This window comes from Cervus elaphus, chromosome 23 (genome assembly GCF_910594005.1).
Source record: "Cervus elaphus chromosome 23, mCerEla1.1, whole genome shotgun sequence".
NCBI lineage: Eukaryota > Metazoa > Chordata > Mammalia > Artiodactyla > Cervidae > Cervus > Cervus elaphus.
The window spans coordinates 75,576,679-75,588,789 of record NC_057837.1 but is presented as its reverse complement, the minus strand read 5'-3'; the positions used below and the strand labels follow the sequence as shown (position 1 = coordinate 75,588,789).

General features: G+C 49.5%; 1 long non-coding RNA gene across 1 annotated transcript in view; it reads right to left on the bottom strand.

Moving 5' to 3' along the window:
* Positions 1–12,111, bottom strand: part of LOC122681917 — a 68,828-nt gene that overhangs the window by 54,974 nt on the left and 1,743 nt on the right. The gene's annotated exons all lie outside the window — the stretch shown is intronic.

The window sequence follows — 12,111 nt, the reverse complement described above, 5'->3', positions numbered from 1 at the left end:
TCACACCCCTAGGCCCATGTATCCAGCTTCCTCCGTCCATCTGGACCATCTCTCCTGCGAGACCATGTCTGCTCCCCCTGTTCCTGTCTCCTCACTCCCGATCTCCTCCAGACCCTCTCCCTCCCCTATGTACACACACACGCACACACTCACACTCGTTCACACTGGGCCTCAAGCATGGGCAGGACGCTGAACAGTGGAAGGAGGAGGGGAGGTGGCAGGAACAGCGTGGACAATGACCGAGACAAGATCGCACTTGGCAGGAGCGAGAAGGGGGTTCTGGCGGACGGAGGGCCAGTGAGAAATGATTGGATCCAGAGAGGTGATGGACACCAGAAGGAATGGGCCTAAGCCGCCGGTGCAGAGGGGGCTTTATCCCTCAGGTCAGCGCCCCACTTGCTCCAGCCCCCACCTGCCACCTGTCTGATGCAGCACAACCTGGGATGTGCTTAATGTTCTCTTAAACCAGATGTCTTAATTATGTAAATTTACTTTAACAGCAAGCCTTATATACTTAATTGGAAAAATAAATTAGAAACTGTAGCAATGTTATACATTGCAGTCAGGTCCAATTGCACAGGAAGGCTTGAAGCCCAAGGCTGGATCTTTTTAGTTCAAAAGGCAAATGATCAAGTGTGAGAAAGGAGGTACGATGTATTAGCACAAAGTGAGGCTCTTCTCCTTGAGGTAAAGGAGGACTTGAAAGGACTAATTTTCTAACCGTGTGTCTCCATGTTACACCAGGAGGGTCTGAGTCGCTTGGGAAGTGTCACCTGTCACCACCTCCCTGGGGAGCAGGCACTGTCTGTGCCCTGCATATGGCCCTGGAAACTTCCAGTGGGCTCAGCCCACTTCCCAGCACTGCTGTTTGCTCCTCGTTGCCTGAAGACGTCTGTCCACAACCTCCGCAGATCGCTTTGCCTACACAGGGCAGATCGAAGGTCCCAGAGAACTGAGACTCCCTGCAGCAACCCCCAAGAGTGGCATGTGGGTGTTGGGGCTCCCTCGATCCTGGGGTGATTCATCCACCTGGGAGATCCCCAGCTCCCAGACTTTCTCCCCGCGGTGCCACTCCAGCTGTCCTCTGAACCAGCAGGGTTAATCTCTCGACCCAAATCATCATCTTCCTTTCTCTTTCTCACTTCCCGCTCCCACCCAGTGTTTCCTCGAATCACCTCCCCAGTAAATGACTTGCTCTCGAATTCTTATCTCAGAGCCTGCACCCGGGACATCCCAGACTAAGGCAGGGATCATCAGCGACATTCATCCCACCCTGCCCCCTGATGTCAGACCCCAGATATGAGAGACTCTGTCAAACTCTGTCAAATATGAGAGAGTCTGTCAAACTCTTCTCAGGGACCTAGAAGACAGCGTGTCTCTTACAAAAGAATGTGAAATCAACTCAAGGAGAAGCCCACACAACAGTTGACTCTGGGAGGGGCTAGAGTTTCCATGAAATACTGTCATATGGCATTGATTGCTGAAAGTAAAACTAGAATGGGGTCAATCAGATCAGCAGCTGGAAAAACGCAGTCCGCCTCTGCCCTGGAGCTTGGGTTTAGATGGTGCTGGGGCACTCAAGGGGAGCCCAGTCGGACCCCACTGCTATTATCAGAGGCGATGCTGGAGGGGATTGCAAGGGCTTGCCACCCTCCCTGGGCAGGCATTTAAGAAGGGCAATCACCAGGAACTCGCAGCAGGTTAGGCTGGGTGGGGAAGGGGTTGAGGAAGAGAGTGACTTCTGACTTATAATGAATGGAAGTGTCAGTCACCCCAAAGACAATCACAGCAGGAAGAGCAGGTTTGGGGAGAGAGGTCATGAGTTCAGACTCAGGCATGTTGAACTTGAGCTGCCTTCCAAAGATCCAGGTGAAGATGTCAAGAAGTCTGTTGGATATATGGGACCAGAACCCAGAGACGAGGCAGGGAGAACAGAGCCCACCACTCAGCAGATGTGAGTGAGGGAAGGATGGATTTGAAGAGGTGTATGTGTGGGGGCGGGGTTGTGATTTTTCTTTTTAATTGTGGTAACAAACACACAACATAAAATTTCCCATCCTAACTATCATTAGACACTTAGCTTACTTCTACCCTTTGGCTATTGTGAATAATGCTGCTATGAATATGGGTGTATAAACATCTTTTTGAGACCCGGTTTTCAATTCTTTGGGGCATGTACCCAGAAGTAGAATTGCTGAATCCTGTGATAATTCTGTTTGTAATTCTTTGAGGAACTCCCATAATGTTTTCCCCAGTGGCTGCACCATTTTACATCTCTACCAACAGGGCACAGAAGTTCCAATTTCTCCACATCTTTACCAACACTTGCGATGATTATTTTCTGGGGGGGGGTTTGATAGTAGCAATTCTAATGGGTACGAGGTGGTGAAGAGGTGTTAAATTACAGATGTGGAAAAGGCACAGAGGAAGAAAAGGACTCGAGTACCATTTTAAGAAGGCAGGGATACTTGGATCATCATCAGCCTTGTGACCCCAAATCTGTTAGGGATGCTCTAGGCTGCAAGTTGCGACGCCATGAGGTCGTTATTGTCTTCCTCTCCATAGGAGGGCCTGAGTGATTGGGCAGTTCAGGCTCTTTCCTGCTCTACCATCCTGGGCCGGTCAGGGACATCGCCCCCTCCTGGCCACATGATGCCTCTGTCTCCAACACCAGGCATCTGTAGACACACCACCGCCTCCGGAACAGAGGAAGCGGGCATGAGGCCGGATCTCCACCTTCTGAGATTCTCACCTTCTTAGCAGGAAGAAAAGTATCTCCTCAAAGCCCCCAGCAGATACCTCCTTACATCTCAAGGGCTAGAACTGACGATGTGCCACGCACATAATTGGTACTTGGGGTGTGGGGTTGCTTTTGCTAAGTTGCTCAGTCGTGTCCGACTCTTTGTGACTCAGTGGCCTGTAGCCCGACAGGCTCCTCCATCCATGGGATTTTCCAAGCAAGAATACTGAAATGGGTTGGCCTTTTCCTCTTCCAGGGCCCAGGGATCAAACCCATGTCTCCTGTGTCTCCTGCTTTGCAGGTGGATTCTTTACTCTCTGAACCATCGGGGAAGCCCTGAGCCACCGGGGCAGCCCAGGGTCTGGCAGGTGGATGTTATATCAGACTGCCGGCCCCGCCTCCAGAGCTTCAGATTCAGTGCATCTGGGGTGGAGCCCAAGAATGTGCATTTCTAACAAGTTTCCTGCTGATACTGATGTTGCGGGTCCAGGAACTACCCTTTGAGAAGCCCAAGCTTACAACCCTCAGCCACCCCTTGAGTGGGGTGTATTGATTGCCACCCCCCCCCAAAAAAAAAAAAAAACAAGTTTCTACTGGCAAGGGAAAAAAAGAAGCAGATGCAGGAAAGAACTAAAATGTCCTGCCACAAACTCTCCCTCAAACCTAGTGTGGTGTCTTTTTCACCTACTGGACTCTAAGCCTCTGGGATCTGGAGTCATGAAAGTGATCTTTGGGGTCCTGTGGTTTGAGGCTTAGTTACTGAGTGTAGCAACTTTAAACAGATTTGTTAAATGAATGAATAAATGAGCATCTCACCAAAGCCACGCAAGGCGGCTGTGTGCTGGGACAACCCTGATCAAAACACCTTCCTTTCACAGCAGCTCTAAGGCACAGGGCCAGTCCCGCCCCACCAGGTTGGCCATATGGCTTCCCCCAAAACAGCTCACCTGGCTTCCCTCTCAACATCCAGGCTGAGGCAGACAGCCTGTGGACTTCAGGCCCCAATATTGTCAGTTAATGGCTCACAGGTGCATGGTCCCTGTTTGAGACAAAGAACCAAGCCCTCAGTGCTTCCTGTCTAAACAGACAGTATCAGCTTATGATTCCTTATGAGTCCAAGTGAATGCTGCTGTACCCAGGCCACACTGATTCCTTATCCACAGCTTCCTGATGGGAGCAAGATCAAAGAAGAGAACTGTCCTGCATAGAGTTTACCCTTTTATTTCAGCTCACAATCCCATTTGAACATTTGAATGATAGGCATGAAGGGAGTGAAGGGGCGGGGGGGCGGGGGGCGGGTAAGAGATTTCGGTGCCCATTTAACAGATGAACAAACAGAAGCTCAAAGTCATGCAACAGGAAATCAGAATCAGAGCCCAAGTCTCCTGACCTCGGCATCCATGATCTGGCTATTCATGAATGGATGAAATGTAAGTGATTTCCTGCTTCAATCAGAAGGCTCAGTAAGCAAAGGTGCCGAGCCACTCCTGTGACATCATTAGCCACATGAGATTGGTTCGTCTGTTGGTTGAGACCCCAGGGCAGAATTAGGGCATCCAGATGGCCGGGGTCTGGAGAACTCTGTGTCATTCCCCATCTAATCCCATCTTTGAAAGTTTGGTGAAAATTCTGGAGTCTGAGCTCCCTGGGACCTTGGAGAAGTCACTTCTCTTCTCAGATCCTTGGTTCCCTGACTTGGAGGATGATTAAATGAGAGACTTTGAGTGCTCAGCCCACCTGCTGGCATGCTACAGGGGGAGCAGGTATTTGTCTTTTATGGCCACTCAATTCCTCCTCTCTCCTTTTTCCTAATATCCCACAAAGGAATGGGCTTCGCAGGTGGCTCAGTGGTAAACAATCCGCCTGCCAATGCAAAAGCTACAGGAGATGCGGTTGATCCCTGGGTCAGGAAGATCCCTTAGAGGAAGAAATGGCAATCCACTCCAGGATTCTTGCCAGGATAATCCCATGGACAGAGGAGCCTGGTGGGCTGCTGTCTATGAGGTCTCAAAGAGACAGACACAACTGAGCGACTGAGTGCGCCACATACGCACACAAGGATCCTGTCTTCCCAGGCCAGTTCTAGAAACTCCAGCTCCTGCACCTCTTTGCAGCTGGGATACAGTCACACAGCCCCGTTCCCACCAATCAGATACATCAGCGGGAGACAAAACTTCAGAAGGCAGCTTTGTGTGGTGGCCACTGTGCCCAAGGGATTTGAGCATCTACAGAAAATACTCTGGCAAGGCTGTGGGCCCTTCCAGGGGCTCAGCAGCGGTCAGACCTCCGTGTCTGGGCCCAGTTTCATCAGGACAGACACAGCAGCCTTGGAGCGTTACCAGAGCAGCCCCCACCCCCCACCCCCACCAAGTCTTGTCCTGCTGCCTAGCTGGGAGCCTGCGTTCCGACACTCCTCCCAAACTACACAAGGATTTGGAAACACTTGCTATCTGTTAACAAATCCCTTTCTTGCTTTAGCTAGCCGAGTGGATCTATTGTTTGCAGCCCAGCCCAGACACATGCAGTAAGTGTTCTCGAAATGGCAGATGCCGTGCTCCTGGGTCGCTCTCTCCAAGGTGAAGGGGACAGAGGATGAACGCAGCTCTGGACTGCGGCCTCTGCCTGCAGTCTTGGTCAGCAGCCCAGCCTGGATGGGCACGAGTGCCTGCCAGAGACTCAGACGACCGACCGGATATCGGCACAAAGAGGTGAGTGGCCGAGAGCGAGCTCAGGATGGCAATAAACCTCAGGGCCAGGGGACGGCGCTGTGACGGCCAGGGGGCACCTCTCGGGCAGAGCCAGGGCACAAGGCCCTGCTGGGAGGAAGGTAAGGGGACACTTTGGGGCTCCCCGGACTCTGAACAAGACGGAGCTCTGGCCCAGCCGCTCTGCAGAGTCCTCCCAGGCTCAGGGAGCTGTCCCAAGATGGAAAGAGCAGGGCCCCGGGCCGTTCCTCTCTGCTGTTTTCACACCGCTGTGCATCCTTGGGGATGGTGCTTCGCCGCTCTGGCAACAGTGACCCCTCCGTGGGCCTGCTCCCCATACCCACCCCAGTTCCCAGCTGCCACCCTCCCTTCCAAACTGACAGGGCAGGTAGGATGCGTGGACTGGGGAGTGGACACAGGCCTCTCCCTCCAGAAGGAACTGTGGAATGTCCGCCACCAACCCACCCCACTGCCAGCACTATCTGCAGCCCAGATGGACCTTTCTAGACCAAGCTCTGGGCTTTGGCCAAGCCATCTCAGCAGCCTGACCTCCATCCCTCTCGCCACCCACCTCACCCTCCCACAACCAAAACTTCTGTGGGGGCTCATTTACATTCTTTTTTAATTTTTATTTTATTTTGGAGTATAGCCGACGCAAAATGTTGTGTTAGTCCCAGGTGTCCAGCGAAGGGACTCAGTTACACGTACACCTATTCACTTGCACTCAAATTAAAAGTAGATTCATTTATTTCATTGTCAACCAGGAACCTCAGCACCCTCTGGGCCACTTTATGGCTCTCTCCTCTGTTTCCCAAGCCCCCACCCCCACCCCGAGCAGGGCTCTCTGCCCAGCCGCGGGTTAGAATCACCTGGAGAGCTTTAAAATGACCCCTGCCCATGAGGGATCTTGTTATGAGAGGTGATGAGAAAGTTCTAGAACTGGATTATGGTAACAGTTGCACAAACCTGGAAATTTAAAAACCATTCAGTGGTACACTCAAAATGAATGAATTTTATGGTTCTGAATTATATCTCCAGAAAGTGTTTTTTTTTTAATTATACTCATGTCTTTTCCTGATTTCCTAACTCATGTGTTATTACAACCTTAGCTGAAAAACATGTATTTACCTATGTGCCCCTGCATATCAGACATCCAGCACTGACTATCCTTTTCTAAAAATGTACAAGCCAGTGATAAGGTAGAATTCATAAGAGTCTGTCTATTTGAAGGGAGTTGGTGGAAGGGGGAATCTACGGAGTAAGAGCCTAGGTCCCTGGTTTCACGCTCCTCTGGACACAGACCCTGCTCTTCTGAAGCTACTGTGGGTTGGAGATGGGGAGGGGGAGTAGACCATGGTCGCAGACACAAAACAAATGCAGAACTTCATACAGGAACATGTACTAGGAAGACAATACAATGAGGAGGGAAGACACAGTGTGAGGGAGATCAGGCAACACCTTTAGGTAAAACAGGAGAGAACTCTCAGGCAGGTGACATTTGAGCTGAGATCAAATGATGACAAGGAATTCATAGAGCAAAATCTAGGGAAAGAGTATTCCATGAAGAAGGCCCAGTAAGTACAAAGATCCTGAGGCATGCAAAGACTTAAAAGAAATGCTTGGGGTTCTTAATGTGAGCAAGTAAGTGGGGGAGTGATTATGGAATTACTGTCCTTTCTCTTAGGTGTGACGATGAGGGGAGGTCATCTGAGAGACGAGTATATCCTTAGGACGTGCCCACTCAGGTCCTGAGCGGTGATGGGCCACGAGGTCCTCAGTTCAGTTCAGTTCAATTCGGTCGCTCAGTCATGTCTGACTCTTTGCAACCCCATTTTGCAGCATGCCAGGCCTCCCCGTCCATCACCAACTCCCAGGAGCTTGCTCAAACTCATGTCCTTCGAGTCAGTGACGCCATCCAACCATCTCATCCTCTATCACTCCCTTCTCCTCCTGCCTTCAATCTTTCCCAGCATCAGGGTCTTTTCCAATGAGTCAGTTCTTCACATCAGGTAGCCAAAATATTGGAGCTTCAGTATCAGTCCTTCCAATAAATATTCAGGACTGATTTCCTTTAGGATTTACTGGTTTGATCTCCTTGCAGTCCAAGGGACTCTCAAGAATCTTCTCCAACATCACAGTTCAAAAGAATCAATTCTTCAGTGCTCAGCTTTCTTTATGGTCCAACTCTCACATCCCTACATGACTACTGGAAAAACCATAGCTTTGACTAGACGGACCTTTGTTGGCAAAGTAATGTCTCTGCTTTTTAATATGCTGTCTAGTTTGGTCATAGTTTTTCTTGAGGTCCTCAGCTTCCTTTCAAGTGGTTCAGCAACATATCAGGACAAAATATTAACAACTGCTGATTTCAGGTATAGCATATTCACTGTGCTATTCTTTCCATTTTGGGTTTGAAAAGTTCATGATAAGAGAATTATGAGAACAGAATTATGAGATGTGGGGAGGCGGCCAGGATAAGGACCATGTAGATCTTGTGCTCAGGAATTTGGATTTTCACCTAAGCAGAAGGGATTGTAAGCCTCGGAGTGGCATGATCTGGTTTGCCCTGGCATCAAAGCAATTGCCTTGGATGTCCACCGTTAGGTTTTGCAGATGATGGAGGAGTCTCTCTAGAGGCCCACGGGAGCATGTTTCTGATTCTGATTCAGTGAACAATCCCAGCCAGGACCGTATGTGCAGTTACCTTATCTTCATTAGTCTCACTTAGACCGCATGAAATCCTGAGATGTCCTCAATATTATCCTCAATTCTTCAAAATGAGGAGACTGAGACCCGAGGTGACCAGCTAAGGAGTCACGAGCCAGTGGGGACAGAGTCCAGAACAGTTAGAACTTTAGCCCTGGGGCAGTGCTGAGTCATTATTCCACTTTTCCTAAACCAACCTCCAACATTAATCATAACTGATAAATTAATTGATTCATTACAGTCAAAGTTCCAAAGTGATTTTTCTGGAGGCAACTGTAAAATGAGGAGTGCTGTCACAGAGCGAGGCTAAATTGAATTGCACTTATGGGCCAATGGACCCTGCTTTTCTCTATAAAGAAGATCGCCCACCAGAGACCCACAAGCTCTGCCTTGCCCTCGGAGATCTGCAGCTGTGGTACCCAGGGAGGGGGCAGCAGTACCCACGCTAATTCTCAGTTACACAAGGACTAATGATGCTTGTGTGTCTGTTTCAGCCCATCACAAATTACATGAAATTCACATATTTAATCTTTCTTGCCCTCTTATTCAAGAGAGAACTATTGGTGTATTGTTAGGCCACGAGACAAACCGTCACTGTTATCCACATTCTTAACTGGAGGCAGCCTGACTGTCTTTCGTTAGCAAAAATTCCGAATAAACATCGTTGCTCTTTGAGATCACTCATAAGCAGCCCCCAGGAGACTGCAATTATACCCGTTTATAATTCTCCTACCTCCCAATCTAACCCTTGATTCATGAATGTGCACTTTTGGGCGTCAGGCGTTAGAATAAATTAGACTATACAATTATGCGTAATTAAGGAGGGAAATGGGTACCGCGCTGCAAAGATGAGCCCTGTTTTGCTGAAGTAAAGCATGTCTATGTCAGCGTGCCAGCCCAGGGAGGCAGCGTGAAATACAATTAATGTTCTTTAGACTTAATGGGGGTTTATGGTGCTGTTTTTCATTATCACAATATCTCAAGAAATGTAAACAGTGTTCCTCTAATGCAATGGCAGTTCTACAGACAAGACAGCTTGGGTCTCAGTGAAGACTCAGCAGAATCAACCGCAAATTCACAATGTTATGGATAGTGCTGGGATTTGTATTTTAAAACTGGTGCAAAACGGTCCCTGCTGAGGAGCTGAGACGTTCCATTCCCAGCCCCCTGGGGGTTACTCTGCAGCCTCTTCAGCTTTGTAGCAATAAGGTTACAGCCAAACTCCTGTGGATTATTGAAGCCACCTGTGCTCCACTTCTGAGGCTCACTCACATTCCCAGGCCTCCCCTCTGTAGTCCTATTTCTACTCTTCTCCTTCACAGGCCAATTTGTTTGAGACATGTTAAAAGCCTGACTTTTACAACCCTCATAAAATCCCATCGACTCCAATCCAAACGCAGCCAGCAGTGCTTGGACAATCAGACTGAGTTTCAGCCTCTTGATGGAGATAAACACACAGCAGGAATGATTTTTTTTATTATTATTTAATTGTTACATAGGAGTGCAAGGAAATGGAAGGGCATTCTGGCCAAGCCAGGTAGATAGAACAAGATGGGCATTCTGCAGAGAGGGCTGCCAAAGAAGCCGCCAGAGGAAGAAAGGAGGCTTGTGGGTGTCGAGAGAAAGGTCCCCTCGAGGTTAAACCAACGAGGAGGTGGGGAGTGGGGAGTGGCGTGAGGAGCCTGAAAAGCCCGATTATCCAGCCAGGACCAGGGCGATCACAGGGAGAGATGACGTCAGGGTGAGGAGGGACACGGAGGAGAAAGGCTGTCCCGGATGGTGGGGTTGGAGGCAGGAGAGGCCACAGAATCAGGAGGGGGGAGGTTCTGGGAATTATCCTGAGCCCCCACCCAGGTCCCCACACAGTCATGGCTGAGCGACTTTCCAGGCTGGGGGGCATCTGAGCCCCTGAGGCCCCTCATGTTTCCCAGGAGGAACCTGCGCTCCTGAAAGGGGCCAGGAGTCCCCACCTGCCTGCAGGGAACCTGGGAAACTTAGGCCGAGGCCTCGGACCCAGACGACCGTGGGTTTGCTGGGAATTACGGGGAAAAGAACGTGGCCAGAGGGCACTTTGCAGACCCTTGGGCCCCGTGAGTGTCTGAGCTGGCGAGTTAAGTCCTGACCTGAAGCTGGATCCACAGCATCTGCCTGCAGGAGACACACGCGTGCTTGCACACACACACACACAGAGGTATGTGTATGCACACACAGAAAAGCACTCACACACAAGATCCATCCCCTTCTTCCTCAAAAAGGAAAAGAGGAGAGCCACAGACATCACCATGCTTGGTCTTTGAATAGCAACAGCTGAAAGAAGAACTATCCAAACCAGATAATCAAATGACACCATCTCAGCCCGGCCTACAGCCCCACGTAGGCAATCGTGAGCTGCCCCTCCACCGCTGGGGTTCCCTGATGAGCAGACAAGGATGCAGGAGAAGACTGTGGCACAGCCCATTTAGGGAAGGGAGAACCATGTTCGTAAACGTGAGGCCTCAAGGAAGGCAATGTGGTTTTAAACTTTTGGGGGATGGGATTCCCCTTGACCTCTGAAATGCTCCCCAGAACCCAACCCAAAAAGCAGGCAAAAGGCAGATCTCACCTCCCTCCTCCACCCCTCGCACCCAAGACACCCCCACGGGGCTCTGAGGTCCCGGAGAGAAAACTGCTGCCACAGCGAAAACGTGTCCCAGAGTCAGGCACCACCTCAAGTGGGTCAGAATCCCGTTTGTCAATCTTGTGACCCTTGACCTTTCTGGGCATCAGTTTTCTTGAAAGATGAAGAGGATTAGATGAGATAACCTGCTGTAAACACTCGGGCGTGAGCCATAGAACTGCTCTGTCCAGTGTGGGATCCCCTAGCCCCACGGGGCTGGTCCGAATTGAGAGCTGCTGTTAAGTGTAAAACACACACCAGATTCCACAGACTTAATAAGACAAAAGTGTAAGATATCTCATTAATAATTTGCATATTGATTACATGTTGAATTGATACTATTTTGGATATACTAAGTTAAAAAACTATATTATTAAAATTAATTTCACTTGTTTCTTTTCTTTTTTTCAATGCAACTAACAGAAAACATTGAACTACATACATAGCCGGCTTTATGCTTCTCCCAGACATCATGGCAAGAGGCACTCTGCAGCAAAAGTGTCCCTTTCGCAAAGATGAGGCCAAAAGGGTGGGGCGTCCCCACTATTTTTCGTCAGTGATAGTGAAGAGGTAAGCCTCTTGGATCACATTTTGATCCAAGGCAAAAAGAGGGCAGAAGATCAGCAGCTTCAGTGGTCCCAAAAGGTGAGCCCCAGAATCTGATATGGAAAGCAAAGCTCCAGGTTTTTCTGATTTACTTGGACCGTCAGTGGATCTGGGGGTGGCTAAGGGAGCTTATGGTGAGAGGAGTCTACAGCCCCAGTCGGGTCAGGATGCTCAATTCGAATTTCAGATAAACAATGAAGAATTTTTTTGTATAGGTACATCCTCATGGACTTTCTGTATGTTTAGTCACTAAATATGTATAGTCACTAAACACCAGGTAGCATGAAAAACTGCAGCAGAGAAAGCAGACACTGTGTCGGAAACTAACAATGGCCTGGGATTTAAAAACATAACTCTGGAGCCAAATGTCTTGGGTTCAAATCCTGAGTCCACTACTTACACCTGTGTGACCTTGGGCCTGCTACTTAACCCTCTGTGACTCGGTCTGCACATCCGCAATATGGGTCTAATAATACTTCCCTTGGAAGAAGGCCGCTACTCCCGGCAAGTATACTGATCTACAGTTGAGTCTTTTTTTCTCTTAGCAACTCAGCTGTGCTTTCTGCAGCTACTAGTTGCTTCTCTGGCGGCTCTTTGCCCATCCCTGTCATCCCTGTCCTCTTCTGCAAGGCTGGGGACCGGGGAAAGCGCGGTAGACAGCACCACCTTGAGTCGAATTCCTCCGCTTTCGGAGGAAG